The sequence below is a fragment of the Budorcas taxicolor genome, chromosome 1, assembly GCF_023091745.1.
Source record: "Budorcas taxicolor isolate Tak-1 chromosome 1, Takin1.1, whole genome shotgun sequence".
Taxonomy (NCBI): domain Eukaryota; kingdom Metazoa; phylum Chordata; class Mammalia; order Artiodactyla; family Bovidae; genus Budorcas; species Budorcas taxicolor.
This window is the reverse complement of record NC_068910.1, coordinates 168,485,048-168,494,144: the sequence shown is the minus strand read 5'-3', so window position 1 is coordinate 168,494,144 and position 9,097 is coordinate 168,485,048. Positions and strand designations below refer to the sequence as shown.

General features: G+C 37.5%; 1 pseudogene; it reads right to left on the bottom strand.

The window, feature by feature from the left end:
• Positions 1-5,323: 5,323 nt before the first annotated feature.
• LOC128054392 (mortality factor 4-like protein 1) lies at positions 5,324-6,502 on the bottom strand (annotated as a pseudogene).
• Positions 6,503-9,097: the final 2,595 nt, after the last annotated feature.

The window sequence follows — 9,097 nt, the reverse complement described above, 5'->3', positions numbered from 1 at the left end:
GATCTCCTGAGCAAGGCAATGGCAACCCACTCCAGTACTCTTGCCTGGAAAATCCCATGGATGGAGGACCCTGGTAGGCTACAGTCCATGGGGTCACCAAGAGTCGGACATGACTGAGCGACTTCACTCTTCAAAAAAATAAAAAGAACTAAAATTCAAAGTAACAATTGGAAGTATAATTCATTCCTATGACCAATTAACTTGATTAACTTGTATAATAAGTGATCACTACCTCTTGTGACTGAAGGAAGCATCTTTATGGAACACATTTACTGAAGAAATTTATCTTATTAGAGCAATTCAAAGTGACTGCTGAATTTTCAGAGGTAAATAGATGAGAAAAGAATTTAGTACAGCATGTATTATAATTCTAGAAGCTTCCTTAACCTAATAATCTAAATAGGACATTGAATTCAATGTTCTAATGCAATGAAGAGGGGAAAAATCATTAAAAGAACAACTTTTGGAAACCAATTATCTAATCTTCTCTGTACTTTTTTAGAGTGATGGTGATGACATGAACACTTAAATTAGATGACAGGTTTCCATTGCAAACACTGAACAATAATTCATACTTTACAATTCTAAAATTTTATATCACTGTGAACCAGCAAGATTTTGCATATAAGACAAGAAAGTACATCCAGTCACTGGGAGGATGAACTGAGACCAATCAGGAGAGTGAGAACATTTTTCCCCAAAATCAAGACTGATATGCTTATAGAAAACCTTGGCTGTAAGTATAAACCCTGAAAACTGTATACTTGGAAGGCAGAGGCAGATGTCTTGTATAAGAAAAATCAAGGAAGAGACGTTGGAGAAATTTTCAAAAGATAAAGGCATTTCACTTTTTCTTCATCAGTATGTGTCTAGAAGGTTCTTATTGGGACAAGCATTTTATGACCAGGTATTCATAATTTTGAGCTAGTTAATTTGTATCCTGACAACTAATATTCTTTAGAACAGAACATGCATTTCCAAAGCCCAGAGAAAATTCCACAGACCTCTTTAAGTTCTTTAATGAGGGACTTACAGATTTTCAAGCCAGAGTGTTTGTTGGTATTTCATTTATCCGTTCTTCCATAACAAATGGCCCAATTTTAGTGGTTTATAGCAAAGTATCTATGTGGTACAGTGATTTGACTACACTTAAGTGAGTGATTCTTACTTGAAATGCCCTATTTAGGTCCACTCAGAGGAGGTGACCCATTAACTTGGGTGGCAGAATTGTCTGGTTGTTGGCTAGGAACACATCTGGGGTTGTAGCACAGAATTCCTGTATATGAACTTGCCACACGGGCTTGGGTTCCTCTTCACACAGCATGATAGTTCATTCCTGACTGAGAGGATCTCAAGAGTGAGTGTCCCATAAGATAAGAAGTGACAAATGCTTACTACCAGACCAGCAACATTCCTGATATATTCTAATCGTAGAACATTCATCCTACACTTGCCTTGAGAGAAAGAAATAGAAAGAGAAACATACTCCAGTTTTTGATGGAGAAATGACAAGGTCACATTGCAGAAAGAGTATATGGAATAGGAGCTAATTTGTTAAATTTTCTTAGAAAATACACTCTGTTATATTTGTCATGCTTGTCAGTCAGGCTCGCTCAGTCGTATCCGACTCTTAGCGACCCCGTGGACTGCAGTCCACCAGGTTCCTCCGTCCATGGGATTTTCCAGGCAATAGTCCTGGAGTGGATTGCCATTTCCTTCTCCAGGGGATCTTCCCAACCCAGGGATCGAACCCAGGTCTCCTGCATTGTAGACAGACGCTTTACCATCTGAGCCACCAGGGAAGTCATATTTGTCATAGGAATAGTAAATTGGGGGGTGTTCTAAATGTCCTATTAAATGTTGAGCCATAGAAACTTTTGCCAATTACTCTTAACATTATGCCAAATATATAGACTTGTGCAATTCTTCATGTAGCTAGTATGATATAAAACCTGTAAAATTTCATGTAGATTGTATGATGGAATACTACATTAATCAGGCTTGGATCAGCAGCTTGGTTACAAGGTAGGAGTGTTTCCATCACCATGAAACTACACCCTTATCAGTGTACTCCAAGACACAAGATGGATCCAGACTTTATGAGTGAAAAAGGTAAAGTATATACATTTCCATTAAGAAAAGACTGATAAACTTGGATTTATCTCCATTGTTTTGGCCATGATTAGGTCACTGTTTTTTCCTTCTCCATAATATAGGCAGCCTCCTGAAGTTGGTATAATGTAGTAATATTAAATTCAGACAGCAACATCTACTAATGAGCAATGTCAGAAATTACCTTATTTCCTTATTTCTTCAACATCAAATTGTAATATTTTTAAATTGAGCTATTTTAATTTCTCTATTCCTTCTTTTCTTTTTGTTCTTTCTTATGGATATTATTTTGATCTAATCTCTATGTTTCCCCATACAAAACTGGGAAATGAGTACATCAAGGCTGTATACTATCACCATGTTTAACTCATATGCAGAGGACATCATGTGAAATGCTGGGCTGAATGAATCACAAGTTGGAATCAAGACTGCCAGGAGAAATAGGAACACCACAGATATGCAGTGATACCACTCTAATGGTAGAAAGCAAAGAGGAACTAAAGAGCCTCTTGATGAAGGTGAAAGAAGAAAGTGAAAAAATGGACTTAAAACTCAATACTCAAAACACTAAGATCTTAGCATCCAGTCCAATCATTTCATGACAAATAGATGGGGAAAAAATGGAAACAGAGAAAGATTTTATTTTCTTGGGCTCCAAAACTACTGCTGATGATGACTGTAACCACAAAATTAAAAGACATTTGCTCCTTGGAAGGAAAGCTATGCCAAACCTAGATAGCACATTAAAAAGCAAATATATCACTTTGCTGACAAACGTCTGTATAGTCTAAGCTATGTTTTCTTTCCAGTAGTCATGTACAGAGGGCTATATAAAAGCTGACCACTGAAGAATTGATGCATTTGAATCGTGCTGGAAAAGATTCTTGAGGGTCCCTTGGGACAGCATGGAGATCAAACCAATCAATCCTAAAGGAAATCAACCCTGAATATTCCTTGGAAGGACTGATGCTGAAACTGAAGCTCCGATACTTTGCTACCTAATGGGAAGAGCCAACTCATTGGAAAAGACCCTGATGCTGGGTAAGACTGAGGACAGAAGAAGAAGGGGGAGACAGAGCATGAGATGGTCAAATGGCATTACCAAATCAATGGACGTGAGTTTGAGCCAACTCTGGGAGACAGTGAAGCACATGGTGGCCTGGACTATTGCAGTCCATGGGGTCGCACAGTTGGACACAACTTAGTGTTTGAACAACAACTACAAGGTACAAAAGAAATAATTAATGCAGAATAGTGAATGTAGGTGCATATGAGTATATACATATGTTCATATGAGTCTGTATGTGTGAGGTACAGTATTGGGTAAGTAGAATAACATGAAACTACTTTACAGTGTACCTAAGCTACATGAAGTAAAACACATTAATAAGAGACATCAAATGTTTTATCTTTACGGACATTTTAAAAATTTCCAATATTTCCTTTCATTGTTTTAAAAATCCATATACTCAATAAATGATTGATGGATAAGAGAAATGAAAATATATGACTATTTCAGTCAACTTAGTATATATCTGGGGTTCTTTCAGCCTATTTACAAGCATATTTACCACCAAAGGGAGTTGCATTTTTTCCTCAATATATGTTAGTGAACCTGTGACAAATCTTTTGACATGGCTGAACTCACTTTGTAGGTTATCTCCGAGATATCTCATAAATCTGTTTGATTCGATTCAGTTCAGTTCAGTCGCTCAGTCGTGTCCGACTCTTTGCAGCTCCACGGATTGCAGCACGTCAGGCCTCCCTGTTTGATTAAGTGGAGAAATCTATGGACTGTCTAGTCCATGGGGTCCCAAAGAGTCAGACACGACTAAGCAACTTTCTCTTTTACTTTCATAAAAAGAATCCTGGAGTGGCTTGCCATTCCCTTCTCTAGGGGATTTTCCCAACCCAGGGATCAAACCCAGGTCTCCCACATTGTGGGGAGATACTTTACTAGCTGAGCCACCAGGGAGGAACTGGAAAAATATAAATGAGTATTAATACCAAAAATAACTTACATTTTAGTCACCTAAATATTGAAAATTATTCAATATACATTTACTTAACTAAATTATTTTCAGTATTAACACTCATTAGTATAGGAACACATGAAACAGATCACTATAACTTTGAAATCAACATGTTTCCTGTTCTTTTATCTTTAGTGTTCGAGTTTCTTGTCAGTTTAGCATTCCCTCAAATATTTAAAATAATTCTGATGATGATGTTTTTTCCTTTAAAGCCTTTCAATACATCTTTAGATTTTAATTTTTTGACAACCATGGCCAAAAGGACGTGGAGGATCTTGGTCAATCTGCATCTCTCTTCAATAAGAACTTGAGTTCTCTGACCACCTTCCTTTCACTATATACACTGCAGCCTCACTGCCAGTCTTTTAAGCTCCAAAAAAAAAAAAAAAAAAGAATCAATGTCATACCACTTGGATGATTAGAAGTCTATTCTCGCCAGATATTGCCCTTGTACCTCTTGGTCTTAATTACCTTTGAATCAACCTTTGGACCCTTTGAAATTATAAACTGGTCTTTGTTATGTAGCTCAACATTTTTCTTTTTTTAGACATTTAAAGAAAAAATTTACTGCCGATCTGTAAAATTTCTAAAACACTAGCTTTTCCAGAAACTGTAGCTATAGTTCAATGTATTTATCATGTTAAAACATAATAAAATGCAAAAGCTATGAAACAAGTGACCATCCTTCAACAATCTGACCAAAGACAAAATGCCTAAAGAAACAAGGATGACTTGTAAAGGATGGGCTTTTGAAGTAAGAACCATTAAAAAAGTGGGGGGGGGGGGGGCGGGTGGTGAGGACAGAAAATAGATATGTGTATTCATCTGAATTGAACCTTTGGCACTAAGAATCAGAGCACTTTGTCATACAGCATTAACACATGTTATAAAAGTGTGTGGTATCAAATGACTAGAACCCCAAGCATTCAAAAGCAGCTTTGTCAATTAAGCAATGAAACAGTCTACAGTATGTCTCTCTATTGGCTATCATTGAATACCCTGATAGTAACTTTGAAATTAAAAAAAGAAAAAAAGTTGCTGTAACTCCTTTTATTTTCTCTCTTTGAAATCAAACAGATATCCAACAGTCCTGTTATACACACATCATTCATACAAGAGAAAGACTAAACAACAAAAACGAGTTTACAGAGATCCAAACATAAGTGAGTATAAGTGCCTCACACAGCTTTCTGATGGTACTCTGGAGAAGACACTTCATAAGTGCTGGCACTAAACAAAGTTGTAACGTTCTTTCCAGATATTTTAGGAAATCATGAAGATAATTTAGTAATAAAGCAAGACTTTTCTCATTCAGAGGCATATAGGTCAACATTGCTCCAATTCATGTAAATGGTCTCAACAAATGTGGCACTCTATAGACCTGGGACATGGGTGCAGCAGAGAGGTCTGCGAGGATTTCAGAGTACTGTGGTCTTTCAAATGTGTAGAGAGGCTAAGTGCCCAGCTTTACAGTGAAGTATTCCTTTTTCCCCTTCCAGGACTCCATTAAACAGCACACTCCTTACTATTTGTGCTCACACGGTAAAGCATCTGTCTACAATGTGGGAGACCCAGGTTCGATTCCTGGGTCAGGAAGATCCACTGGAGAAGGAAATGGCAATCCACTCCAGTACTATTGCCTGGAAAATCCTATGGACAGAGGAGCCTGGTAGCTACAGTCCATGGGGTCGCAAAGAGTCGGACACAACTGAGTGACGTTCCTGTTCCTAAGATTCGTATAGTTTGCATAATCCTCTAGAATAGAATCCACATTCTTGTTGGCAGGAAGATAAATGAGCTGTTTTTGTCAGGTAATTAAGTCTCAGTCATCAAAAAGCCACAGTTTTAGTTCTTCAGGAATCTTTAACTTCAACTCTGTGACTGTTTCCTCATTTTCAGCAGTAGGATCTACTTGGGCCCTTTTCTCCTGAAGAGACTGAGGTGTCTCATTGTTACCCTTTCTATCTCCAGGTGTTTTCTCTTTGTTCTTTTTTGTTTTCACTTCAACATTTTTCTGTTGCAGACCAGAGATCTTCTTTCCAGGGGCAGCCCCTCTTGGTCTTCTCCTCTGCATACTGCTCCTGATTGGCTTTTTGAAGTTCTCATTGTTTATGGAGATTGGTGCCTACGGTATTTGAGTACCTGCTTTGGAACTCATTCATCCCAATTTTTATTCCAACCATTGTAATGTATTTCATTTGTTTATCCTTTATGGCCACCTTCACACAATTTGATTCATAAAGAAAAGCCCCCTACCCTCCTCCAAAAAATAGAATAAAACAAAGAAGAGGCCCATGAAAGCACAACACTCTTTCACACTCCTGGAATTTAGGCCTCTGATCCTGGTTTGTCACCATTTATAAGTGATTTGCCACCACTGCCTCCTCCTTCTCCCAGATACCCCCATCAGCAACTGCTACTCTATACCACCCAATTCCACATGAGACACACCTTCAGACACCGCCAGCTCTAGATCCTGGGCCTGGTTTAGCTCAACATTTTTTAGTGGCTTTCAAATATGATCCTAGCACCAGAAGTATTAGCATCACCTGGGAACTTGTTAAAAATGCAAATTCTCAGATCCAACTGCCAAAATTACTGAATCAGAAAAATCTGAAGATGAAGTATAGCAATATATTTTAACCAGTTTAATAGGGAACTCTGATGCTTGTCTGAGTTTGAGAGCTACTCTTTGACAATGTCTTTCCATTACATTAAAAATTTAATTTACTATATGTTATATCATAATCCAGGCTTTCCTGATAGCTCAGCTGGTAAAGAATCTGCCTGCAATGCAGGAGACCCTGGTTCAATTCCTGTGTCAGGAAGATCCCTTTGGAAACATTTTTGAAGTATAGACCTGGGGGCTCCTCTACCTCAGAAAAATTCACTAATGGAGTGTGCATTTTTACCTAGCACTCTAGATATTCTTTACTGGAAATCTCTATCATCTGGCCTTAAAAGATGATATTTCTCTTCAAACTCTGTCTCCTCTGATAACTCCTTTTCCATTGAACTCCAGATTCAGAACCTTTGTCTTTGCCCAAAATGGTTTTAATACAGATGTTAATAGGCTTTCCCCTTTATTTCATTAGGCCCTCAACTCAAAAGCCATCATAGCATAGATGTCATCCCTACTACACTATAAAGAAATATATCAGTCCAGTCCTATCATTCTCTAACTTCATTGTTATAGACAATTTTTGTTTATACTTCCCTTGGCATTCCTCAGCATGAAGGAAGAGAGAGAGTACTACAAACAAATTTGTACTGTTAAGCTTAAAATTTGTTAAGTAGTGGGAAACAGCCAGGTCATCTAGGGCATAGTTGGTAGACACAAACAGAGAGAGATATATCATATCCTTGGATTTGAAAACTCAATATTGTGAGAATGGACTATACCACCCAATGCAATCTACAGATTTAATGCAATCCTTATCAAATTACCAGTGGCATTTCACACAGAACTAGAACAAAAATGTTTGCAATTTGTGTGGAAACACAAAAGACCCCAAACAACCAAAGTAATCTAAAAAAATAAATAGATAAAAACAGACCTGGAGGAAATCAGGCTACCTGACTTCAAACTTTACTACAAACCTAGTCATCAAAAATGTACTAGAATGAAAATAGAAATATAGATCCATAAAATAGGACAGGAATTCCAGAGACAGACCTACACACCTGTGGTCAACTAATCTATGAGAAAGGAGAAAAGAATATGCAATGGAGAAAAGACAATCTTTTCAGTAAGTGGTGCTGGTAAAACTGGACAGCTACATGTAAAAGAATAAAATTAGAACACTCTTTTCAATCATATACACAAAAATAAACTGAAAAATGGATTAAAGACCTAAATATAGCCAGATACTAAAAACTCTAGGCAAACACAGGCAGAACACTCTGACATAAATGACAGCAAGATCTTTTCTGATTTTTTACCTCCTACAATTAAAAAAAAAAAATGCAACTTTAAACTTAAATCTTTAGCACACCAAAGGATACCGTAAGCAAAAAGATAATCTACAGAATGGGAGAAAATATTTGCAAATGAAGTGATTGACTAGTCTCCAAAATATATCAATAGCTCTTGTGGCTCAATATGACATAAAACAACCCAATCAAATAATGGGCAGAAGACCTAAAAAGACACTTCTTCAAAGAAATACAGATAGCCAAATAAAAAAAAAAAAAAAAAAAAAAAAAAAAACAAGAAAATATGCTCTATGCCACCAATTACTAGAAAAATGCAAACAAAAACTGCTCATCATGATCTGAGCCACAGTCAGAAGATACATAAAGGATGTAATTGAATAAAGCTATAACAGAGATTGGAAGAGAAGTTATGACTGCTAAGTAGTACAGATATTGTTCTATCACTCATTTAATTACTCTGCTAACAATAGATATGGAAGTAATGTAGCTTTGGAAAAATGTTAAAAGTATTCAGTTCAGTTCAGATCAATCTCTCAGCCATGTCTGACTTTTTACCACTCCATGAATCGCAGTACGCCAGGCCTCCCTCCCCCAATCCCTCCCAGCATCAAATTCTTCTCCAGTGAGTCAACTCTTCGCATGAGGTGGCCGAAGTACTGGAGTTTCAGCTTTAGCATCATTCCTTCCAAAGAAATCCCATGGTTGAGCTCCTTCAGAATGGACTGGTTGGTTCTCCTTACAGTCCAAGGGACTCTCAAGAGTCTTCTCCACCACCACAGTTCAAAAGCATCAATTCTTCGGCGCTCAGCCTTCTTCACATTCCAACTCACACATCCATACATGACCACTGGAAAAACCATAGCCTTGACTAGACGGACCTTAGTTGGCAAAGAAATGTCGCTACTTTTGAGTATGCTATCTAGGTTGGTCATAACTTTTCTTCCAAGGAGTAAGCGTCTTTTAATTTCATGGCTGTAATCACCATCTGCAGTGATCTTGGAGCCCTAAAAAATAGT